Source organism: Crinia signifera, chromosome 9, assembly GCF_055691185.1.
Source record: "Crinia signifera chromosome 9, ASM5569118v1, whole genome shotgun sequence".
In the NCBI taxonomy this organism is placed as follows: Eukaryota; Metazoa; Chordata; class Amphibia; order Anura; family Myobatrachidae; genus Crinia; species Crinia signifera.
Window position 1 is genome coordinate 153,388,518 of NC_139225.1, and position 26,883 is coordinate 153,415,400.

Here is a 26,883-nt window from a genome sequence, read left to right on the forward strand (position 1 = left end):
GCATGTATCCCCTGACATACATAATAACTACCCCAGGGGTCTCCAGCGTGTATCCCCTGACATACATAATAACTACCCCCGGGGTCTCCAGCGTGTATCCCCTGACATACATAATAACTACCCCTGGGGTCTCCAGCCTATATCCCCTGACATACAAAATAACTACCACTGGGATCTCCAGCATGTATCCCCTGATATATGTAATAACTACCCCTGGGGTCTACAGCATTATTATTATTATTATTATTATAATTTTATTTATAAGGCGCCACAAGTGTTTCGCAGCGTCGTACAAAGGAACAATACAAGGAGACAAAAACTTGGCATAACATTGAATAAAAACTAAAATACAGTACAAATAAAGAGCACCACAGTTCAATACACATTACAGCTTAAATGTAAGTAGTAAGGACCCAATCAACATACAACTAGAGGCTTGAGGCCAATGATGGAGATGAGTATGAAGACTCATCACTGAGTGTTGGAGTAAAGGAGAGCTGTGAGTGAAATGTGAAGAGAAGTGGGCTTTGACAACAGGAGGGAAGAGGGCCCTACTCGGAGGAGCTTACAATCTAGTAGGAAGGGGAGACAGACAGATTACAAGAGGTGCAAGCGAGGGGGTGGTGGTTAGATAGCAGGATGTAAACAGGAAACAGGCAAGGGGTCGGAGAACCAGCTGGTTTATGCAGTGGAAGGGTACGCTTTGATGAATAGGTGAGTTTTCAGTGCCCGTTTGAAGCTTTGCAAGGTCGGGGAGAGTCTAATGGAGCGAGGGAGTGCGTTCCACTGAAGGGGTGCAGCACGGGCAAAGTCCTGTACTCTAGCATGGGAAGCAGTGATCAGGGTGGAGGAGAGACGACAGTCGTCAGCTGACCGTAGAGGGCGGGAGGGTGTATGAATGGAGATGAGGTTAGAGATATATGGAGCAATGGAATTAGAGATGGCCCTGTATGTGAGTGTGAGGTGTTTGAAGAGGATTCTGTAGGGGAATGGAAGCCAGTGCAGATTTTGTTGAAGGGGAGTAGCAGAGTTAGAGCGGCGGGAGAGGAAGATAAGCCTGGCTGCAGCATTGAGGACAGATTGGAGAGGAGCTAGTTGGGATTGAGCGAGGCCAGTGAGAAGAGCATTACAGTATTCAAGCCGTGAGATGACTAATGAGTGGATGATCAGCTTAGTTGCACTCTGTGAGAGAAAGGGCCTGATGCGAGCAATGTTGCGTAACTGGAACCGGCAAGAATGGGCCAGGGCTTGGATGTGGGGTGCAAAGGAGAGGGAGGAGTCAAGTGTGACACCCAGGCAGCGGAGTTGGGGAACAGGGGAGATGATGGTGTTGTTAACAGTGATAGAGATATTAGTAGGGGGCATAGCTCTGGGTGGGGGAAAGATAATAAGTTCGGTTTTGTCCATATTCAGCTTCAGAAATCGCTCAGACATCCAGGTAGAGATGGCAGCGAGGCAGTTGGAAACTTGAGAGAAAACAGTGGGGGACAGATCAGGAGAGGAGAGGTAGATTTGGGTGTCATCTGCATAGAGGTGATATTGGAAGCCAAAGGAGTTAATGAGTGCACCCAGAGAGGAGGTGTACAGAGAGAACAGAATGGGGCCAAGGACGGAACCCTGAGGGACCCCGACAGGAAGGATAGAAGGTGGTGAGGTAGAGCCAGAGGCAGAGACTGAGAAGGAACGGTTGAAGAGGTAAGAGGAAAACCAGTTGAAGACTGTGCCAGAGAGGCCAATGTTTTGGAGTGTGTGGAGGAGGAGAGGGTGATCCACAGTGTCAAAGGCAGCAGATAGGTCCAAAAGGATAAGCAGGGAGAAGTGACCCTTGGATTTGGCTGACAGCAGGTCATTGGTGACTTTCACTAGGGCAGTCTCAGTGGAGTGAAGTGGGCGAAAGCCAGATTGAAGGGGATCTAGGATGGAGTGGTCAGACAGGTAGCTGGTGAGACGCCTGTAAACCAGCCGTTCTAGTATTTTAGAGGCAAATGGGAGAAGAGAGATAGGGCGGTAGCTTGTGGGAGATAAAGGGTCCAGGTTAGGTTTTTTAAGAATAGGCGAGACCAGAGCGTGTTTGAAGGGTGAGGGAAAGATGCCAGTAGAAAGAGATAGGTTAAAGAGGTGAGCAAGGTGGGAGCAGCCAGTGGGGGAGAGGGAACTGAGGAGACGGGAGGGGAGAGGGTCCAAGGGACAGGTAGAGGGGGGAGAGGATGAGATGAGTGAGCGGACTTCCTCAGCTGTAGTAGGGCAGAAGGATGACAGAGTGGGGTAGTTGGTAGGGGAGGATGATTGGGGTGGGTGGGCTGCAGAGGGGGTATGGAAGGAGATATCATGTCGGATTACCTCAATTTTAGAGAGGAAGAAGGAGGCAAAGTCAGTGGCAGTGAGGGATGAAGGGAGGAGGGGTGGTGCAGGGCGAAGTAGAGTGTTGAAAGTATCAAAGAGACGTCGGGGATTGGAGGAATGGGAAGAGATGAGAGATTTGAAGAAAGATTGTTTGGTATAGGAGAGAGCAGCGCTGTAGGAGGAGAGAATAAACTTGAAATGGAGGAAGTCTTCCAGAGAGTGAGATTTTCTCCAGAGGCGTTCAGCAGAGCGTGCACATTTTTGCAAGAATCTAGTTATTTTGTTGTGCCAGGGTTGTGGTTTAAAACGTCGAAGGGGAACAGTGTGGAGGGGGGCTACAGAGTCGAGAGCAGAGGTGAGAGAAGAATAATAGAAAGAGGCAGCCTGGTTGGGGCAAGTCATGGTTGAGAGAGGAGAGAGGAAAGTCTCCAGGGAAGACAGGACAGTGGGGTCAAGAGATCCGAGGTTACGTCTGGTGACTGTGGGTCTGGGCAATGAGGGTAGAGGGGAGGATGAGAGGGTGAAAGAGAGCAGATTGTGGTCAGAGAGTGGGAAGGAAGAATTAGAGAAATCAGAGAGATTACAATGGTGGGTGAAGACTAGGTCAAGGGAGTGTCCGAGATTATGAGTGGGGGTGGAGGTCCATTGAGAAAGTCCAAAGGAGGTGGTAAGGTCAAGAAGGTTAGAGGAGGCAGCATTATTGATGTCAATAGGAATGTTAAAGTCACCGAGGATGATAGAGGGGAGGTCAGAGGCAAGAAAGTGTGGAAGCCACGCAGCAAAGTTATCAAGGAAAGGGGAGCAGGGGCCAGGGGGGCGGTAGATTACAGCCACAAGGAGGTGAATGGGGTAGAAGAGGCGGATAGTGTGTACCTCAAAGGTGGAGAATGTGAGGGAGGGCTCAGGTGGGATGGCGCGGAAGGTGCAGTTGGGGGAGAGGAGGATGCCCACTCCTCCACCCTGGCGGCCATCCGGTCTGACCGAGTGTGTGAAGGAGAGGCCTCCATAAGAGAGGGCAGCAGGGGAGGTAGTGTCAGATGCGGACAGCCAGGTTTCAGTGATGGCAAGAAGGTTAAAAAAGTGGGAGATAAAGAGGTCGTGGATAATTGGGAGCTTGTTGCAGACTGATCTAGCATTCCAGAGAGCACAGGAGAAAGGAAGGGAGGGGACAGGTGAGATCGTAATTAGGTTGTGTGGGTTGTGGGTGCGTGTGAAAGGTGTGGAAGTTGAGAGGGGGCGAGACCTGGCAGCAAGGACTGGTATGGGACTGGATCTAGGAGCCATATTTCTGTGTAAAGTATGTATCCCCTGACATACATAATAACTACCCCTGGGGTCTCCAGCGTGTATCCCCTGACATACATAATAACTACCCCTGGGGACTTCAGCATGTATCCCCTGACATACATAATAACTACCCCAGGGGTCTCCAGCGTGTATCCCCCGACATACGTAATAACTACCTCTGGGGTCTCCAGCGTGTATCCCCTGACATACATAATAACTACCCCTGGGGTCTCCACCAGCGTGTATCCCCTGACATACATAATAACTACCCCTGGGGTCTCCAGCGTGTATCCCCTGACATTCATAATAACTACCCCTGGGGTCTCCAGCGTGTATCCCCTGACATAGATAATAACTTCCCCTGGGGTCTCCAGCGTGTATCCCCTGACATAGATAATAACTACCCCTGGGGTCTCCAGCGTGTATCCCCTGACATTCATAATAACTACCCCCGGGGTCTCCAGCGTGTATCCCCTGACATACATAATAACTACCCCTGGGGTCTCCAGCGTGTATCCCCTGACATACATAATAACTACCCCGGGGTCTCCAGCGTGTATCCCCTGACATACATAATAACTACCCCTGGGGTCTCCAGCGTGTATCCCCTGATATACGTAATAACTACCCCTGGGATCTCCAGCCTGTATCCCCTGACATACATAATAACTACCCCTGGGGTCTCCAGCGTGTATCCCCTGACATACATAATAACTACCCCTGGGGTCTCCAGCGTGTATCCCCTGACATACATAATAACTATCCCGGGGTCTCCAGCGTGTATCCCCTGACATACATAATAACTACCCCTGGGGTCTCCAGCGTGTATCCCCTGACATACATAATAACTACCCCTGGGGACTCCAGCATGTATCCCCTGATATACGTAATAACTACCCCTGGGATCTCCAGCCTGTATCCCCTGACATACATAATAACTACCCCTGGGGTCTCCAGCGTGTATCCCCTGACATACATAATAACTACCCCTGGGGTCTCCAGCGTGTATCCCCTGACATACATAATAACTACCCCGGGGTCTCCAGCGTGTATCCCCTGACATACATAATAACTACCCCTGGGGTCTCCAGCGTGTATCCCCTGACATACATAATAACTACCCCTGGGGACTCCAGCATGTATCCCCTGATATACGTAATAACTACCCTTGGGATCTCCAGCCTGTATCCCCTGACATACATAATAACTACCCCTGGGGACTCCAGCATGTATCCCCTGATATACGTAATAACTACCCCTGGGATCTCCAGCCTGTATCCCCTGACATACATAATAACTACCCCTGGGGTCTCCAGCGTGTATCCCCTGACATACATAATAACTACCCCTGGGGACTCGAGCATGTATCCCCAGATATACGTAATAACTACCCCTGGGATCTCGAGCCTGTATCCCCTGACATACATAATAACTACCCCTGGGGTCTCCAGCGTGTATCCCCTGACATACATAATAACTACCCCTGGGGACTTCAGCATGTATCCCCTGACATACATAATAACTACCCCTGGGGTCTCCAGCGTATATCCCCTGACATACATAATAACTACCCCTGGGGTCTCCAGCGTGTATCCCCTGACATACATAATAACTACCCCTGGGGTCTCCAGCGTGCATCCCCTGACATACATAATAACTACCCCCGGGGTCTCCAGCATGTATCCCCTGACATACATAATAACTACCCCTGGGGTCTCCAGCGTGTATCCCCTGACATACATAATAACTACCCCTGGGGTCTCCAGCGTGTATCCCCTGACATACATAATAACTACCCCAGGGGTCTCCAGCGTGTATCCCCTGACATACATAATAACTACCCCCGGGGTCTCCAGCATGTATCCCCTGACATACATAATAACTACCCCTGGGGTCTCCAGCATGTATCCCCTGACATACATAATAACTACCCCTGGGGACTTCAGCATGTATCCCCTGACATACATAATAACTACCCCTGGGGTCTCCAGCGTATATCCCCTGACATACATAATAACTACCCCTGGGGTCTCCAGCATGTATCCCCTGACATACATAATAACTACCCCTGGGGTCTCCAGCGTGTATCCCCTGACATACATAATAACTACCCCCGGGGTCTCCAGCATGTATCCCCTGACATACATAATAACTACCCCTGGGGTCTCCAGCGTGTATCCCCTGACATACATAATAACTACCCCTGGGGACTTCAGCATGTATCCCCTGACATACATAATAACTACCCCTGGGGTTTCCAGCGTATATCCCCTGACATACATAATAACTACCCCTGGGGTCTCCAGCATGTATCCCCTGACATACATAATAACTACCCCTGGGGTCTCCAGCGTGTATCCCCTGACATACATAATAACTACCCCCGGGGTCTCCAGCATGTATCCCCTGATATACATAATAACTACCCCTGGGGTCTCCAGCGTGTATCCCCTGACATACATAATAATGACCCCTGGGGACTTCAGCATGTATCCCCTGACATACATAATAACTACCCCTGGGGTCTCCAGCGTATATCCCCTGACATACATAATAACTACCCCTGGGGTCTCCAGCATGTATCCCCTGACATACATAATAACTACCCCTGGGGTCTCCAGCGTGTATCCCCTGATATACATAATAACTACCCCCGGGGTCTCCAGCATGTATCCCCTGACATACATAATAACTACCCCTGGGGTCTCCAGCGTGTATCCCCTGACATACATAATAACTACCCCTCGGGTCTCTAGCATGTGGGGCCAGTGGCGCAATGGATAACGCGTCTGACTACGGATCAGAAGATTGTAGGTTCGACTCCTACCTGGCTCGCTTGTTTTTTTCTTTTTTCCCTTTATGGAAATTTACATTGTTTTCTGTGGTCAGAAATACAAAAGATTTGACCAATTTTAAAAATAACAATCAAACCAGTATAAATCCCTATATCCCCTGTTGGGCCTTTATGTCCCAGTTAATACCATACGGGGAATCCACTACAGAGCAATTTTTTAGGGGTATCAAATTCCTATAAAAAATGGCAAAATAAAATTATTTAGCCCAACAATCTAGTGGAAAGCAATTATATTGCTAACAAAAATGAGTTATAGCTAATTACCGGAAATTTAGCAAGTTCTGGGCTCCTGATCAATATGAACAAGAAGGTTCTTCATGCAAAACCCCCAATGAAATATGTGGTCTATTTATCATCTATATCTATGTCTGGCGTCTGATTGTGTATCTCTAAAACCCTGCCATCTGTTGGCAGCAAGTGAAACTACATCTCTTTCTCTCTCACACAAGCACAAACAGAGAGGCAATCACAAGGTAGCAGACTAGCTTTCGAAGCATTAGCTTCGATTGGGCTTACTAGTAATATAGGAGAGGTCGGCGAGGCGGCGGGTTTGCGTCGGCGGGCGGCGAAAAGAAGCCCATAGGCTTCTATAGGGTATCGCCACCCAAAGGTGGCGATACCCTTCAGTGCGGTATCATTTTTGATACATTGGAAAATGCGGTAAAACCGGGGTTTTACCGCATTTTCCATTTGATACATCTCGCCCATAATAACTACCCCTGGGGTCTCCAGCGTGTATCCCCTGACATTCATAATAACTACCCCCGGGGTCTCCAGCGTGTATCCCCTGACATACATAATAACTACCCCTGGGGACTCCAGCATGTATCCCCTGATATACGTAATAACTACCCCAGGGATCTCCAGCGTGTATCCCCTGACATACATAATAACTACCCCTGGGGACTCCAGCATGTATCCCCTGATATACGTAATAACTACCCCAGGGATCTCCAGCCTGTATCCCCTGACATACATAATAACTACCCCTGGGGTCTCCAGCGTGTATCCCCTGACATACATAATAACTACCCCAGGGGTCTCCAGCGTGTATCCCCTGACATACATAATAACTACCCCCGGGGTCTCCAGCGTGTATCCCCTTACATACATAATAACTACCCCTGGGGTCTCCAGCCTATATCCCCTGACATACATAATAACTACCACTGGGATCTCCAGCATGTATCCCCTGATATACGTAATAACTACCCCTGGGGTCTACAGCATGTATCCCCTGACTTACATAATAACTACCCCTGGGGTCTCCAGCGTGTATCCCCTGACATACATAATAACTACCCCTGGGGACTTCAGCATGTATCCCCTGACATACATAATAACTACCCCAGGGGTCTCCAGCGTGTATCCCCCGACATACGTAATAACTACCTCTGGGGTCTCCAGCGTGTATCCCCTGACATACATAATAACTACCCCTGGGGTCTCCACCAGCGTGTATCCCCTGACATACATAATAACTACCCCTGGGGTCTCCAGCGTGTATCCCCTGACATTCATAATAACTACCCCTGGGGTCTCCAGCGTGTATCCCCTGACATAGATAATAACTTCCCCTGGGGTCTCCAGCGTGTATCCCCTGACATAGATAATAACTACCCCTGGGGTCTCCAGCGTGTATCCCCTGACATTCATAATAACTACCCCCGGGGTCTCCAGCGTGTATCCCCTGACATACATAATAACTACCCCTGGGGTCTCCAGCGTGTATCCCCTGACATACATAATAACTACCCCTGGGGTCTCCAGCGTGTATCCCCTGACATACATAATAACTACCCCTGGGGTCTCCAGCGTGTATCCCCTGACATACATAATAACTACCCCTGGGGACTCCAGCATGTATCCCCTGATATACGTAATAACTACCCCTGGGATCTCCAGCCTGTATCCCCTGACATACATAATAACTACCCCTGGGGTCTCCAGCGTGTATCCCCTGACATACATAATAACTACCCCTGGGGTCTCCAGCGTGTATCCCCTGACATACATAATAACTACCCCGGGGTCTCCAGCGTGTATCCCCTGACATACATAATAACTACCCCTGGGGTCTCCAGCGTGTATCCCCTGACATACATAATAACTACCCCTGGGGACTCCAGCATGTATCCCCTGATATACGTAATAACTACCCCTGGGATCTCCAGCCTGTATCCCCTGACATACATAATAACTACCCCTGGGGACTCCAGCATGTATCCCCTGATATACGTAATAACTACCCCTGGGATCTCCAGCCTGTATCCCCTGACATACATAATAACTACCCCTGGGGTCTCCAGCGTGTATCCCCTGACATACATAATAACTTCCCCTGGGGACTCGAGCATGTATCCCCAGATATACGTAATAACTACCCCTGGGATCTCGAGCCTGTATCCCCTGACATACATAATAACTACCCCTGGGGTCTCCAGCGTGTATCCCCTGACATACATAATAACTACCCCTGGGGTCTCCAGCGTGTATCCCCTGACATACATAATAACTACCCCCGGGTTCTCCAGCATGTATCCCCTGACATACATAATAACTACCCCTGGGGTCTCCAGCGTGTATCCCCTGACATACATAATAACTACCCCTGGGGTCTCCAGCGTGTATCCCCTGACATACATAATAACTACCCCTGGGGTCTCCAGCATGTATCCCCTGACATACATAATAACTACCCCTGGGGTCTCCAGCGTGTATCCCCTGACATACATAATAACTACCCCCGGGGTCTCCAGCGTGTATCCCCTGACATACATAATAACTACCCCTGGGGTCTCCAGCGTGTATCCCCTGACATACATAATAACTACCCCTGGGGACTTCAGCATGTATCCCCTGACATACATAATAACTACCCCTGGGGTCTCCAGCGTGTATCCCCTGACATACATAATAACTACCCCCGGGGTCTCCAGCATGTATCCCCTGACATACATAATAACTACCCCTGGGGTCTCCAGCATGTATCCCCTGACATACATAATAACTACCCCTGGGGTCTCCAGCATGTATCCCCTGACATACATAATAACTACCCCTGGGGTCTCCAGCGTGTATCCCCTGACATACATAATAACTACCCCTGGGGTCTCCAGGGTGTATCCCCTGACATACATAATAACTACCCCCGGGGTCTCCAGCGTGTATCCCCTGACATACATAATAACTATCCCCGGGGTCTCCAGCGTGTATCCCCTGACATACATAATAACTACCCCCGGGGACTCCAGCGTGTATCCCCTGACATACATAATAACTACCCCCGGGGTCTCCAGCATGTGGGGCCAGTGGCGCAATGGATAACGCGTCTGACTACGGATCAGAAGATTGTAGGTTCGACTCCTATCTGGCTCGATTGTTTTTTTCTTTTTTCCCTTTATGGAAATTTACATTGTGTTCTGTGGTCAGAAATACAAAAGATTTGACCAATTTTAAAAATAACAATCAAACCAGTATAAATCCCTATATCCCCTGGTGGGCCTTTATGTCCCAGTTACTACCACACGGGGAATCCACTACAGAGCAATTTTTCAAATTTCTATTAAAAAAATGGCAAAATAAAATTATTTAGCCCAACAATCTAGTGTAAGGCAATTATATTGCTAACAAAAATGAGTTAAAGCTAATTAGAACCGGAGATTTAGCAAGTTCTGGGCTCCTGATCAATATGAACAAGAAGGTTCTTCATGCAAAACCCCCAATGAAATATGTGGTCTATTTATCATCTATATCTAAGTCTAGCGTCTGATTGTGTATCTCTGAAACACTGCCATCTGTTGGCAGCAAGTGAAACTACATCTCTTTCTCTCTCACACATGCACAAACACAGAGGCAATCACAAGGTAGCAGACTAGCTTTCGAAGCATTAGCTTCGATTGGGCTTACTAGTAATATAGGAGAGGCCAAGACAATAGTGATGGTAATAAATGTGACCACTGGAAATCCACGTCATCTTAAAGCAGTTATCCCAAATAAAAAACATATAGACTTGATATGGGATGCAGATTATTCCACCTGTGATAGACTGATTTGCTATTTGTATAGGTAATTGATCATTCTGCGCACTGCTTTAGATATTAGAAATGTGTCATTGACAAACTGCAGATTGCAAGTTATCTAGAAATCCTCTCTTGCCTCTGAAGGGAGGAACTTCTCATAATTCTTAAAGATACATGTTCTCTTGGAATACCCTGGTTGTGTATGTAAGCCACTTTTGTTACTATTCATTGTAGTAGGGGGGTGGGGGATTGGGTGGTAGAGTCCAATTAAGCAGAGCACATGCATTGTTTCAGCATATAAGGCAGGGTTGCCGACTTTCAAATGCTCCTGACTGTGATGTCATTAAGCCCCGCCCCATTATGGGAAATAAAAATCACTGATCTCCATGGAGGGGGCGGGGCAGGTGGGGCAGATGTAACATGTGCAGAGAGAGTTAGATTTTGGTGGGTTTTTACTTCAAAGTGAGATCTATATTGCAGTGTAAAAATAAAGCAGTCAGTATTTTCATTGCACAGAAACAAAATAACTCACCCAAATCGAATTCCCTCTGCACATGTTACATCTGCCCCCCTGCAGTACAGCATGGTTTTGTCCATTTGAGAAGGAATTTGTCTTTGTGAGTGAACCAGAATAAAGGCCTCTATACGTCCTCTCTGGGTGAGCCCATTCGCTCACTCAACTTCAAATATCACTTCTATGTGGATAATACTCAACTCTACCTCTCCTTTCTTGATCTCTCTCCCTCTATGCTCACTCACATTTCTACGTGTCTCTCTGCTGTCTACTCTTGGATGACCCAGCGCTTTCTAGACTTAAAGGAAGAAATGTAATAGGATGAGAGAATCAGAAAGTGAGAGATTTGGTAAGAAATCTCCAGTTTTATTTTAAAGTGGCAATCAGGGCTGGCGCCACCACGAGCCAAATCTAGGCATTTGCCTAGGGCGCCGGCCACTGGAGGGCGGCATTTTGTGCCGCCCAGGTACCTGTCCTACGGCGCTGTCTATTTAAATCTGGCGGCGGAGGCAGCGGGGGTCCCTGCAGTCCATTAAAAATCACGAGCGCTATGCGCCGGGCTACGCGGAAGCGCTTCTAGTGTGAAAACTCTGGCAGCACGGCGCACGCTGATCTCAGCCAATCAGCGTGCTGCCAGTGTTTTCACACTAGAAGCGCTTCCGCATACCTCCGCCGCCAGATTTAAATACACAGCGCCGAACGACAGGTACCCCCCCCCGGCACCGGGGCGCCCCCACCCCGACTCGCCTGGGGCGCTCCGGTGCCTTGCACCGGCCCTGGTGGCAATCATTTACACTGCAAAACCAGTGTGATTTTCAGTGTAAATGATTGCCGCTTTAAAAAAAATATCTTACCAAATCTCTCACTTTCTGATTCTCTCACTAAAAATGTCTAAAGGCCCCCATACACTAGGCCAACTTGTCCTTAGGACAAGTCGGACCCAATTCTCCTGTGAGCCGCCCGGCAGCTCCCCAGGAGGCTCACATACAATTTGGCACTTGATGAGCCAATTCACATGTGATAAATCGCTTGCGATTTATCACATGTCGGGGAGCAGGGGGCGGGCAGTGAGGGGCAGGGGCCAGGGGGAGCAGCGGGTCCCTGAGCGCTTAGCTGGCGGCGCCGGCGAGTGCTGACCATCACCTGGCCGGGCGGAGTGATCACAGATATCAGCAGCGCTGCGGGACGGGCAGTGCAGTGGCGGGTATTAGATTTTTAAAATACCTGTCAAATGACCGGCCGTTCTCTGATTGGCTGAGAGAGCTCTCAGCCAATCAGAGAATGGCCAGTCATTCGACAGGTATTTTTAAAATCTAATACCCGCCACTGCACTGCCCGTCCCGCAGCGCTGCTGATATCTGTAATCACACACCTTTTGCAGAGCATCACGTGACTATTACAGCACCTAAGTCACATGGCACAATATAGTGCACAGGGATAAATTTATCCTTGTATTTTATTTTTTTAAGAAGAAATTCAGGCCTGCAATTTCTTGCATATACTGTATACCTATTGGAGTGCAAATGTTCTCACCATGTCCCCTAGGTGTGTCATCTGTTTGCCCACGCACCGCAGGAGTCTCTGTCCTGGAGGAAGGGTTTAGGCCACACCTCCATTGTGCCCTATACACAGAATTACAAAGAAGTATTATTAATGTCACCTGGCCTTTGGCCTTTTACCTTTGTCCTGTTACTCTGAAACCATTTGACTTTGAATAGATTACTGTGTACCATTTTTCTCTTTTATTGTCTTTGACCATAGTACTGCCTGACCAACCTACTTACTAGTTTCTGCATAGTCAGATGCTCCTGTGATTAATGGCTTGGAAACACGATAATGGACATGTCAGATAGAGAGGCGCATTTATCAACCTAGAGCGATGCCAGCGCGGTGACATCGCCAGACATCGCATTGCGGTATTGTGAAATACCGCCTTGATGTATTATTAGAAGGGTGCAGGGACAGGGCTCCAAAAGGAGCCCGTCCCTGCGAAGCCCTGACCCGGAATGCCCTGACCTCCACCGACCCCTCTGACCGCACTGCCCCGCTCGACAGTGTGATCCCGCAGCCATAGGCTACAATGGGCTATGGCCATCCCAGAATGGCCATAGCCCAGGGGTGCGATGCCGGGCTGCCCGATGTTAATACATCGGGCAGCTTCACATCCCTGATAGAAACCTATGGGGGATGCGGCCGGCGGGGAGATTCCTGCTGCGGTCCACCTTTGATACATTTAGGTGATACTTAATATTTGCGGCTAAACACCGAAAACTGGTGTTTTCCGGGATTTAGCCGCAAACATGGTTTGATAAATGGGCCCCAGAGTCACTTGGCTAGTCTTACTTAAGCTTTTTTTGTTAGGATCTGGTATGAATGGTCTAGAGCAGGCGTGGTCAAACCTGTCCTCAAGATCTACCAACAGTTCATGTTTCTCAGGCAACCTGTGGATCTATAATAGAATCAGCAGGTTCAAAAATGTGACAGTTAGTAATGACTACAGCTGTGCACCAGAGAGGGAGTCTGGGAAATGTGACAGTTAGTAATGACTACACCTGTGAACCAGCTAGGGAGTCTGGGAAATGTGACAGTTAGTAATGACTACACCTGTGAACCAGCTAGGGAGTCTGGGAAATGTGACCGTTAGTAATGACTACACCTGTGCACCAGCTAGGTGGTCTGGGAAATGTGACAAATAGTAATGGTTACAGCTGTGCACCAGCTTGGTGGTCTGGGAAATGTGACAATTAGTAATGGTTACAGCTGTGCACCAGCTAGGCGATGTGGAAAACCTGACCTAGCTGGTGCACAGGTGCAGTCAATACTAACTGTTTCATTTCCCAGATCACCTAGCTGGTGCACAGGAGCAGTCATTACTAACCGTCACATTTCCCAGATCACCTAGCTGGTGCACAGGTGCAGTCATTACTAACTGTCTCATTTCCCAGATCACTTAGCTGGTGCACAGGTGCAGTCATTACTAACTATTTCATTTCCCAGATCACCTAGCTGGTGCACAGGTGCAGTCATTACTAACTGTCTCATTTCCCAGATCACCTAGCTGGTGCACAGGTGCAGTCATTACTAACTGTCTCATTTCCCAGATCACCTAGCTGGTGCACAGGGGCAGTCATTACTATCCATCAAATAAAAAACAGATAGGTGGTCCGGAAAATATGAACTGGTCTAGAGGGTTAAATGAAAAGGGTTGACATGGATTAGGTCAAGTGGTCGACGTGAGTTTTTGATGTTTTTTTTTTTTAAACTAACTTTTTCATACGTTACCATCCCAGTGGGCATAGTGGGAGAATATAATAGTGTGCTCAGCGCAGAGAGCCATGTGAGGGGACGCGTACACTTATACTGGATCCATGTTGACCTATGTCAACACAGACACAAAAAAATTATAAAACTGAAGTCGACCCTTTGCCATGTTGACCTTTTTGACCATAATGCTTGTTAACCTTTTTAATGTGTCGGCCTAATGACTGTTGACCAATAGTGGTTGACCTAATAACTGTCCCATAGCCCAGACAGCAGCCCCGTATAGGACTGGGTATAATGAAGGCGTATGCTCATCTCTGGGGCATGTGCAGGGCAAAGAAATGAACGTCCAGCTGTAACACTGACTCCTATTGGTTACGGAATACATTATAGACAACGTCTAGGTCGACAGTCACTAGGTCCACCACTAATGGTCCACAGTCACTAGGTCCACCACTAATGGTCCACAGTCACTAGGTCCACCACTAATGGTCCACAGTGACTAGGTCCACCACTAATGGTCCACAGTCACTAGGTCCACCACTTATGGTCCACAGTCACTAGGTCCACCACTAATGGTCCACAGTCACTAGGTCCACCACTAATGGTCCACAGTCACTAGGTCCACCACTAATGGTCCACAGTGACTAGGTCCACCACTAATGGTCCACAGTCACTAGGTCCACCACTAATGGTCCACAGTCACTAGGTCCACCACTAATGGTCCACAGTCACTAGGTCCACCACTAATGGTCCACAGTCACTAGGTTCACCACTAATGGTCCACAGTCACTAGGTCCACCACTAATGGTCCACAGTCACTAGGTTCACCACTAATGGTCCACAGTCACTAGGTCCACCACTAATGGTCCACAGTCACTAGGTCCACCACTAATGGTCGACAGGTCCACCACGCTGGGTACACAGAATAGGCGATATATATATCCTGTGCGGTATCAACAATGACAGGGACCCGGCGGGGTAGTCGGCATACACACTTACCGATGCCGGTCGCGACAAGGGAGACCATGCTGCATTCCGGCATGTATAGACCATGGAGGACGACCCACAGGCATGCGCAGGGTTAATGATATAATGCGTACATACTAGACGATATGCACAATAATCGTTAGCGTGCATATCGGTTAATGTATCGTCTAGTATCGCACCTTTAGGAGACCGATATAATTATTATAATTCCACTGAATCCATCTGGTAACAAGCAACATACACCAGATAATGCAGGAAAGAGCTGTTATAACAAGAAGAGACTCAGGTCTGTGGTCACATCCCGCACATACAATGTCAGACGTCAGCTGGAACATCAGTTGTCAGGATGGCCGAGCGGTCTAAGGCGCCAGACTCAAGAGTGATCTCTTACCTGTAACTGGGTGTTCTGGTCTCCGAATGGAGGCGTGGGTTCAAATCCCACTTCTGACATAACATTTTGGTGCAAATTCAGGGAGTATGTTTAATTTTACCCATAGTTGCCATCTGGGAGGAGGCAGCAGGGTTTGCACAGCACGAAGTAGTGCTGGGAGGGGGCATGAAACATAGGGTGCAGGGCGTGGAAATCAGTCTGAACCAAGGGGCGTGGTTTCCATGATTGCATCGGTGGCCATGCCCCCACTATACAATGCTGATATGACCAGTGTTCCACAGTGGGGGGTGGGGGCAATGATGACACAATTTAGTGTAAATCATGTCATCGCTGGGGGCAGCTAGGTATCCAGAGACTTGCCTACTTTTCTGGCCGGATGCGAGGGCCGCATGAGGTACTTGTTTCCTAGCACGGCACCCGTCGGGCCCCATCGCATACCATAGTTAAGGTATGCGATGGGACCTGATCTGACCCGATATGAGGGTTTTAAAAGTTTTTTGTCCAATTCTGTACAATTTTAACATCGCGTCACATCGCGTGCCATTACAATGGCATGCGATTTGATGCAATGCGACAAGACCCGATTTTTAATTGTACACCAACCCCGATGGGTGATTAATATGTGAAATGCACCCCCATTGTTAACGCCACCCCCACTATCAATGCCAACCCGAAGCGTGGCGAGCACAGCGGTACGTGTCCTCCGACCTTTTCATACCCCCATTATCCACGTCGGCGTGCAGTCGATTTTAGATAGTGTGACGAGCCCGAAGCGTGGCTTGCGCAGCGAGCCCCGCGTGGGGCCGCGGAATACATGTGAAGTCATTGCGGAGCCTTTGATTAAGCACTGCTCTGCACAGCCTCTATGAATAGGTGCTGTGCGCATGGAGTATAGTCGGTTCAGGAAGGCTGCTCGCGGAGAACTGGACACACCCCCAAAATGGCAACAACAGGTCTGCGTAACTAGGCCATGCCCACTTGCCCAAAACCACGCCCCTCACACAGAGTCCACGCCCCTTTTTTGGGTCCCCCCGGAGACGACAGCCCGCAAAGGTCCCAATCTATAGACTGTGAAAGTAGGGACATATGGTAGTGTCAGATTATACTAGAAAAACAAGTCCTGAGAGGAAATAGAATGTTGCTGACATTTAACAGTAAATATATAAAGCGCGAGACTGGAGATTTGCATACAGCAGAATGTATCTGGCAGGCGCCAACGCTGCGGGGCACAATCAGGTGTTTCCTGTACTTCTGGGCTCAGTGTTAACTATTGAATGAGATTAAATAAAATACAAACTATCCAGTGTCTAGGTCAACATCGAAAGGTTGACATTGACAAGTGTCGACACAAGCAAATGGTCAACATTCCTATTTAACTTTACTTGCTTCACTAATTGGGGGGTCTATGTTGACAGTTGTCAACACAAAAAAACTTGAAAAACTCATGTCTACCTTTTTTTTTTTTTTACATCAAACTTGTGCTTGTGTCGACCTTTTGTCAGTGACATTTTGGTGTTGACCTATTGATTGTTTTCCAGCCGCACCCTTTTTACGTGAAAATAAAACACCTGACGGATACAGGGGTTTATTCTGATTCACTCGGAAAGGCACAAGCACTCTCTAATGGACAAAACCAGGTGCACTGCAGGTGGGGCTGATGTAACAGGTGCAGAGAGTTAGATTTGGGTGGGGGGTGTACTTCAAAACTGATATCTATATTGCAGTGTAAAAATAAAGCAGCCAGTATTTACCCTGCACAGAAACAATAAAACACCCAAATCTAACTCTCTCTCTCTCTGCACCTGTTACATCAGCCCCACCTGCAGTGCACATGGTTTTGTCCATTAGAGAGTGATTGTGCCTTTCCGAGTGAATCAGAATAACCCCCGCAGTCCATGTTTTTTTGTCTTTCCAATGCTGATCGGTGCCCGGATAACCACAAGGGAACGGGGCTGCGTCAGTAAACATTCAGCATTGACTGATAGCGCTGTCTTATTGAGGAGACCAGGGGAAGAGCAGAGATCAGGGGGGTGATTCTAGATTGCACACAGTGATACGAGTCCGGCCCCTACCCCGATGGCCAGGGTTTTCTCATGGTCATTTCTGCCAGAAGGGATCATGGGAATGCCTGGTGTTTTATGGGCACAACCAGGAAACCGCTGGGAGTTCCCAAGAGTACGCGGGCGGGCCGATGGCGGCTGCCGCCCCCACCCTTTTTTCGTCCCAGCGCCCGCAATTAAAAGTCAGTTCAGACTGACTTATGAGCAAGGCAGGAGAAATCATTCGATAATCGGTGATCATCAAATGATTTTTCCTGCAGCGGCAGCATGCGAGGGGGTGTGCAGGGCCGGCTCTACCATTAGGCAGCTTTAGGCAGCTGCCTAGGGCGCCAGGATTTGGGGGGGGGGGGCGCCATCAAGTCTACCTATCAAAAAAAATCAAGGATTTTGGTACTTAATGCAGGTGGCTGCTGTGGAACTTCTAATAGCCCCCATACACTAGGGCGACTTGTCCTTAGGACAAGTCGCCCCCGACTTACCCCTGAGCTTCCCCGGCTGCTCCCCGGGGGAGCTTGATTAGATTGGCACTTGATGTGTCATTTTTTACATGTGATAAATCGTCTCGATTTATCGCATGTAAAAAACCCGGGGAGCAGGGGGGGGGCTACATAGCAGGGCTGCTGGTGGGAGCAGGGGGGGCTGGGGACGCTGCGGGGGACACAGGCGGCATAGAGCCGGGCAGAGGGAGCCGGGAGCTGTCAGTGCTAGAAAAAAAAGCCTATACAATGGGCAGCCTGTGATGCTGACTGGCTGAGAGAGCGCTCAGCCAATCACAGGCCGCCCATGCATTGTATGGGCTTTTTTTTTTTATTCAGTACTGACAGCTCCCGGCTCCCCCTGCCCGGCTCTATGCCGCCTGTGTCCCCCGCAGCGTCCCCAGCCCCCCCTGCTCCCTCCACCGCCGCGCCGCCCCACTAGGTCCCAAGTCGGATGGTCGGACGTGCAGCAGGTCCGACCACCCGACGCAGATCCGATGCGCACGGGACCACGCATTGGATCTGAGAAGACATCAAAACTAGCCGATTTTGGTCGGATTTCGGCCAGATCCGACTGATCTGGCCGAAATCTGACCAAAATCGGCTAGTGTATGGGGGCCTTAAGACCTCACCTCCATACTTTCCCTTGAGGCTTACTTCCGTACATATCTGCCCCCATCTCCTTGTACTCTTGTGGATGGCCTCCATGGAAAGCATGGGACTTGCCCACCTTCCCGGTGGGCTGGGTGGACCTGCCATTCCGGAAAGTGGGTATTGGTAGCAGTATGTGTGTGTGTGGGGGGGGGTAGTTGGTTGAAGTTTTGCCTAGGGTGCTGAGAAGCCTTAAGGCCCCCATACACTATGCGATTTGGGCACGATTTCACCCGATTCGGATGAATCGGGCCGTGAAATCGGCCCAAATCGCACTTGCAGACACCCCGTTCGATCTGATGCGCGGTCCCGTGCGCATCGGATCGGGGTCGGGAGGTCGGACGGGCTGCACGTAAGATTTGCTAAATCTTATGTGCAGCCCAGCCCCGGGGGATGCCGGCTATAGAGAGCCGAGCAGGGGGAGGCTGCATAGGGAGCCGGGCAGGAGGAGGGTGACAGTGGGAGCAGCGCGCCGGGCAGGGAGGATGACGCTGGCTGCCGGACAGTGGCGGGAGCCGGGAGGAACACACTAACTTGAAAAAAAAAAAAAAGCCCATACAGATGACTAGCAAGCCATTGATTGGCTGAGACCTCTCTCAGCCTATCAGCTATCTGTGTTCCTCCCGGCTCCCGCCACTGCCCGGCAGCCAGCTTCATCCTCCCTGCCCGATGCGCTGCTCCCGCTGTCACCCTCCTCCTGCCCGGCTCTCTATAGCCGGCATCCCCCGCCCGCTGATGACCCCCCCCCCCCCGCACGGCTCCCTCCTCCTGCAGCTCCCCGGGGACCGCATATGATAAAACCATGTGATTTAGCATATGCAAACCTTGGCACATCAAGTGCCTAATTGTGTGTCCCCCTCCCGGGGAGCTGCAGGGTGAAATCAGGTCCGACTTGTCCCTAGGACAAGTGGGACTAATGTATGGGGGCCTTTACACCGGCCCTGGGGGTGTGTCTTCATTATACATCCCCATGGTTGTAAGGGGAAACGGCGGTGCAGGGGGGGATTTGGCAGGGCGGCCTCTCTGGCACTTGTTCAGCTGCGATCTTCGCAGCATACTAAGCCAACAAGAGTCCGGCCACAATACCGAACCTTTTTGCTCAGGGTCTCCGCAGAATTTTAGGGGTGTCCTTCGATGAGGTTCCAGACTGTCAAATAGTGTTCATTATGGGACAGGGTAGAGATAGAAATGGCGACTGTCTTTGTGGTGCTGGATCGCGGTTTGGTATGAACACCCATCGGGGGATATGAATTATTTTTCATATATAACATGATGTATATGACTACACTGATTTGTTCATTACAATTACACTGAACCCATCTTCTTACTGGCACAATGCACCAGATAATGCAGGAAAGAGCTGTTATAACAAGAAGAGACTCAGGTGTGTGGTCACATCCCGCACATACAATGTCAGACGTCAGCTGGAACATCAGGTGTCAGGATGGCCGAGCGGTCTAAGGCGCCAGACTCAAGAGTGATCTCTTACCTGTAACTGGGTGTTCTGGTCTCCGAATGGAGGCGTGGGTTCAAATCCCACTTCTGACATGTGGTGTTTTTGTGACCAAAACTGCCTATAAATGACTCTGATATTATCTATACTGGGAGTAGGCAACCCGTGTCACTCCTGCTGCTGTGGTACTACACTTCCCAGCATGCCTTGCCAGTTTTTATATTAGGGCAAGTTAAAACTGCTGGGATTTGTAGTTCCGCAGGAAATGTAGTGGCATATCCTTATCCTTTACTCAGAGACACCTGAAATAGACCAACATGGCTAAGGTTGACAGGATTGGAAGGTTGACACAAGCTTTAAGTTGACAAGGGTAAGGTCGACAGTCAAAATGTCGAGATAAGTTTTTCACTTTTTTAAAGAGAATAAAATCGTGTGCTTGGCGATTGCAGCGAGCCGTGTGAGGAGACTCGGCACACTCGGCATTAGGGACAAAAAAGTCAAAATCATTCCCCCATGTCGACCTAATACTTGTGTCGATCTACCAGCCCTGTCAACCTTGGCCATGTCAACCTATTTAGGTGTCAACCTAAGCTCTGTCGAACTTCAGTGGTTGACCCAATGCGTGTTCAGTGAGCTCATTCTCTGTGACAACGCGGTTATGGTATACATCAGGGCTGGGCAATTGCGACCCTCCAGATGTTGAGGAATTACACATCCCAGCATGCCTTGCATCAGTTTCAGCATGGCCACATAGCAAAACTAATGCAAAGCATCCTAGGATGTGTAGTTCCTCAACATCTGGAGGGCCGCAATTGCCCAGCCCTGGTATACGTGGTCGACAGTGTCTAAGTCAACAATCACTAAGGTCGACAGTAGGTCAACACCTAAGAATGGTCAACATTGACAGGTCGACACAAGTCAAAGGATGACGTGAACATGGTCGACACTGGAAAAGTTTGATGCAAGTGTCACTGTTTTGTTGTCTGTGTCGACATGTGTGGACATAGACACCAAATAAGTGTACTGTGTCCACTCGCCATGCTTTGACCTGGCAGCGCGGGTTCGACTGCACTGGTTTGGAATGGATGCTTAACATAAACATCCCATTGCAGGCTAGGGAACCACCCCCATCATTTGATGGTCGCCAAACATCGAATGAAGGTGTAGGTGCAGCATAGCTTATACTACTTTCAGACCGCAAATGCCACGTCGCACACGGGATTAGGACACGGGTCCCATCCCCAGAGCAACACGGCAATGCGGTCTGAAAGTTCCAATACCGACACGGCATATTGCCGAGTCGGTGACGTCACATGGGGCGGAGCTGAGTGGCGGCGCGTCATCGGGGGCTCGGGAGGAGGCAGTACTTGGAGCTGACAGTGCTGCCTCCTCCATACTGTGAACGGGACACGGGTCGCTCGACCCAGGCACCCGTTCACACTGCACTTGACACGGGTCATAGCCGTGTTCAACCCTGGTCATTACCAGGGTTGAACACCAGTGTTTCTAGACCCGTGATGGCCTTTTCAGACCGGACCTTGACCCGTGTTGGGGCCGCAAGAACACGGCAATAACCCGGGTCTACAGTGCGGTCTGAAAGCGGTATAAGTGACTTTCAGGTCACATGATATTCGTGCACCCTCGGGAGGAAGTGGGCGGGCAGCTGGCATCTTGTGATACATCCACAGACGTGTCCATACATTCATTATATATAGTATTTATTTATTTACAGATTCTTATATAACGCAGTATATTCTGTTGCACTTTACAATTTGAAACAATAGCGATTAAACAAACTAGGTCTGTCTCCCCTTCCTACTAGATTGTAAGCTCCTCCGAGTAGGGCCCTCTTCCCTCCTATTGTCAAAGCCCACTTCTCTTCACATGTCACTCACAGCTCTCCTATACTCCAACACTCAGTGACCATCTTCGTCTGCATACTCATCTCCATCATTGGCCTCAAGCCTCTAGTTGTATGTTGATTGAGTCCTCACTACTTATATTTAAGCTGTAATGTGTATTGAACTGTGGCGCTCTTTATTTGTACTGTATTTTTGTTATTTATTCAATGTTATGCCAAGTTTTGTCTCCTGGTACTGTTCCTTTGTACGGTGCTGCAAAACACTTGTGGCGCCTTTTAAATAAAATTATAATAATAATAATAATAATACAAACCGACATGAAGGTAGGAGGGCCCTGCTCGCAAGCTTACAGTCTGAACTCACTTTTCTTGGCTTTAGAATTTAATTTAATTTTATTTTACAGCAGTCCTTAGCAATGCAAATGCAGAAGGAAGTGCACACCACCCCCTGCCTGCACACCTCCCCCTGCCGGCATACCACCTCCTGTCTAAATACCACCTCCTGCCTGCACACCTCCCCCTGCCTGCATACCTCCCCCTGCCTGCACTTCTCCCCCTGCCGGCATACCACCTCCTGTCTACACACCACCCCCTGCCTCAGTGGCGTAGCTTTGTTTGGGGCGCCCCCGCGCCGTTAATGGGCCCCCCCCCGCTGCCCGTCATGGTAATAATAATAATACAAACCGACATGGAGGTAGGAGGGCCCTGCTCGCAAGCTTACAGTCTGAACTCACTTTTCTTAGCTTTAGAATTTTATTTGATTTTATTTTACAGCAGTCCTTAGCAATGCAAATGCAGAAGGAAGTGCACACCACCCACTGCCTGCACACCTCCCCCTGCCGGCATACCACCTCCTGTCTGCATACCATCTCCTGCCTGCATACCACCTCCTGCCTGTATACCATCTCCGGCCTGCATACCACCTCCTGCCTGCACACCAACTCCTGCCTGCATACCACCTCCTTCCTGCATACCACCTCCTGTCTGCTCACCACCCCCTGCCTGCACATCATCTCCTGTTTGCATACCACCCTTTCCTGCACACCATATCCTGTCTGCACACCATCTACTGCCTGCACACCATCTCCTGCCTGCACACCTCCCCCTGCCTGCACCGCTCCCCCTGCCTGCACACCACCCCCTGCCATTGCCATCGATGGTTGCCATCGATGGCAATTCTGCAACAGGCCATCAATATTGCTAAACTATGCACTGGATGACCATCGATATCTTTACATATCGATGGTCATCCATTGTGTTTGATTGATTGATTGGGCTGTGGGCAAATCAAAACAAGGGGGCGGGGCTTTGCGGGTGTCAGGGGGCGGAGCTATGCTCCGTGTCCCGGCACTTTAAAATCATCTCCTGCCTGCATACCACCCCTTCCTGCTCACCATCTCCTGCCTGCATACCACCCCTTCCTGCTCACCATCTCCTGCCTGCACATCACCTCCTGCCTGCACACCACCTCCTGCCTGCATACCTCCCCCTGCCTGCATACCACCTCCTGCCTGCATACCACCCCCCGCCTGCATACCACCCCCCGCCTGCATACCACCCCCTGCCTGCTCACCATCTCCTGCCTGCTCACCATCTCCTGCCTGCATACCACCCCTTCCTGCATACCAGCTCCTGCCTGCACATCACCTCCTGCCTGCACACCACCTCCTGCCTGCATACCTCCCCCTGCCTGCATACCACCCCCTGCCTGCTTACCACCCCTTCCTGCACACCATCTCCTTCCTGCATACCAGCTCCTGCCTGCATACCACCTCCTTCCTGCACACCTCCATACCTCCCAATTGTCCCTATTTTAGCGAGACAGTCCCGATTATATGGGCCTGTCCCGCTGTCCCACCCGCGGGCGGCAGTGTCCCGCGGTGAGGGGGGGCTGTTGGGAGTCCCCCCTGTCGGCTGCTAAGCAGCGAGGAATAAATGCTGTGCGCATGCGCACAGCGTCTATTCCCGCAGCCAGGGGGCTGGGGAAATGGCTAGAGGCTCACAGAGCCTCTGGGTCATGCCCCCATAGCGGAAAAATGGGGGCGTGGCCTCGAGGGAGAGCCGCGAGTATAGGCCATGCCCCTAAATTAGGCCACGCCCCCGAAATTTCTGGCACGCCTTCGGCGCACATCAGCAGTGTCCCGGGTCCAGGGACAAGAAAGTTGGGAGGTATGCACCTCCCCCTATATTATTAAACATGGAATAAGTTCATTTAAAAAGATGGGGAACATTCTTTAAGAACAAACGACCAAACTCGAACCCTCAATCTTCAAGAAGTCAGACGCCTTATCCATTAGGCCACACGGTCACATAAAAATCAAGGAATATCAAATGTTTCACCATTAATCACATTTTAAGATTTAATTACAATGTTTACTTTTATATGCAAAATATAAACATTAATGTAATTGTATTATTGTGCTTGAGTTCTCTGAATCCAATGGAGGACACAGGGGTATAGACAGTGACGAGCGCTGAGGTTAGATCTATTCTCCCTCTATGGGGGGTTGTGGAACCCCATGAGGGAAAATAGCCGATGGCCGTCGGGAACCCGGCTGTCGTTGTTTTGACAGTCGGGATCACAATGTTGGGTGAATGCCTGTTGGGATCCCGACTGTTTGGAGGTTACTGCACTAAAGGAACCGTGGTATACTTCTACAATGACCATTTCTCCAGTTCATACAGACAAAACTACAGCTGGGCGTTATAATCAGAAATCTGCAGCAGCTTATTAGATGATCATATGAAGATCTTTCAGGCAGGTGTATCATGTGTCTCTGTGGCGCAATCGGTTAGCGCGTTCGGCTGTTAACCGAAAGGTTGGTGGTTCAAGCCCACCCAGGGACGGCAGTGTTTTTCTTTGCTCACTACATTATTGTTGTGCAATATTATACAGATGTACAGTATATGTGACTATATAACAGGCCAGGGCTGACTGGGGTAATACAGCATGGATATATGTACATTATATGTGACTACATTTACCAGACAGCTGATCCCTCAGTGCACAGAGTACAGTGTACAGGACGTCTGGCTCCTGACTCTGTACATGGGGTCTGCAGCTAGTGTCAGCCAGCACTGAGGACCAGTAACCAGCACTGAGGGTGCAGGAAATGCTGCTGCTGATCACTGCAATGCTTTACCAGAAGAAGGACTATATAACAGGCCGGGGCTGACCGGGGTAATACAGCATGGATATATGTACAGTATATGTGACTACATTTACCAGACAGCTGATCCCTCAGTGCACAGAGTACAGTGTACAGGACGTCTGGCCCCTGACTCTGTACAATGGGCCTGCAGCTAGTGTCAGCCAGCACTGAGGACCAGTAACCAGCACTGAGGGTGCAGGAAATGCTGCTGCTGGTCACTGTAATGCTTTACCAGAAGGAGTAATATATAACAGGCCGGGGCTGACTGGGGTAATACAGCATGGATATATGTACAGTATATGTGACTACATTTACCAGACAGCTGATCCCTCAGTGCACAGAGTACAGTGTACAGGACGTCTGGCTCCTGACTCTGTACATGGGGACTGCAGCTAGTGTCAGCCAGCACTGAGGGCCAGTAACCAGCACTGAGGGTGCAGGAAATGCTGCTGCTGATCACTGTAATGCTTTACCAGAAGGAGGAATATATAACAGGCCGGGGCTGACTGGGGTAATACAGCATGGATATATGTACAGTATATGTGACTACATTTACCAGACAGCTGATCCCTCAGTGCACAGAGTACAGTGTACAGGACGTCTGGCTCCTGACTCTGTACATGGGGTCTGCAGCTAGTGTCAGCCAGCACTGAGGGTGCAGGAAATGCTGCTGCTGATCACTGCAATGCTTTACCAGAAGGAGGAATATATAACAGGCCGGGGCTGACTGGGGTAATACAGCATGGATATATGTACAGTATATGTGACTACATTTACCAGACAGCTGATCCCTCAGTGCACTGAGTACAGTGTATAGGACGTCTGGCTCCTGACTCTGTACATGGGGTCTGCAGCTAGTGTCAGCCAGCACTGAGGACCAGTAACCAGCACTGAGGGTGCAGGAAATGCTGCTGCTGATCACTGCAAGGCTTTACCAGAAGGAGGAATATATAACAGCCTGGGGCTGACTTGGGTAATACAGCATGGATATATGTCAGGGTTGCCGACTTTCAAATGCTCCTCTCCAGGAGAAGCCCGGAGAGGAGACTTTCATTACCCGTTCAGGAGGCTTGACTGTGACGTCATTAAGCCCCGCACCCATTACAGGAAATAGACGCAATCACTGAACTCCATGGAGGGGGAGGGGCTAAAAGACACGAGTGTGTCATTTTAGCTCCGCCCCCTCCTCTGAGACCCGCGGATTGCGGGATTTAAATGCTGCGATCGGGGGGCTCAGTGGGGGTCCCCCTGATTCCGGGAGGGTTGCCCACCCTTCTGGGGGGCCAGGAGGTGGACCCGATTTTCGGGAGACTCCCGGTAATCCCGGGAGGGTCGGCAACCCTGTTATATGTACAGTATATGTGACTACATTTACCAGACAGCTGATCCCTCAGTGCACAGAGTACAGTGTACAGGACGTCTGGCTCCTGACTCTGTACATGGGGTCTGCAGCTAGTGTCAGCCATTACTGAGGGCAGGGGCGTAACTATAGCACCGCAGCCCCCGCGACCGCGGGGGGGCGCTGTGCATGTGCGGGCGCCGGGGGCTGCAGTGCTATAGTTACACCC

General features: G+C 49.8%; 5 non-coding genes across 5 annotated transcripts; all 5 read left to right on the top strand.

Moving 5' to 3' along the window:
• The first annotated feature begins 6,392 nt into the window (after positions 1-6,392).
• On the top strand, positions 6,393-6,465 carry TRNAR-ACG (transfer RNA arginine (anticodon ACG)). Its single transcript has one exon. It is a non-coding gene; the product is annotated as a tRNA-Arg (tRNA).
• Positions 6,466-9,789: 3,324 nt separating this feature from the next.
• On the top strand, positions 9,790-9,862 carry TRNAR-ACG (transfer RNA arginine (anticodon ACG)). The gene has a single exon. It is a non-coding gene; the product is annotated as a tRNA-Arg (tRNA).
• A 5,749-nt stretch (positions 9,863-15,611) lies between these two features.
• TRNAL-CAA (transfer RNA leucine (anticodon CAA)) lies at positions 15,612-15,721 on the top strand. The gene is made up of 2 exons: positions 15,612-15,649; positions 15,676-15,721. It is a non-coding gene; the product is annotated as a tRNA-Leu (tRNA).
• A 4,566-nt stretch (positions 15,722-20,287) lies between these two features.
• Positions 20,288-20,397, top strand: TRNAL-CAA (transfer RNA leucine (anticodon CAA)). The gene is made up of 2 exons: positions 20,288-20,325; positions 20,352-20,397. It is a non-coding gene; the product is annotated as a tRNA-Leu (tRNA).
• Positions 20,398-24,936: 4,539 nt separating this feature from the next.
• Positions 24,937-25,010, top strand: TRNAN-GUU (transfer RNA asparagine (anticodon GUU)). The gene has a single exon. It is a non-coding gene; the product is annotated as a tRNA-Asn (tRNA).
• Positions 25,011-26,883: the final 1,873 nt, after the last annotated feature.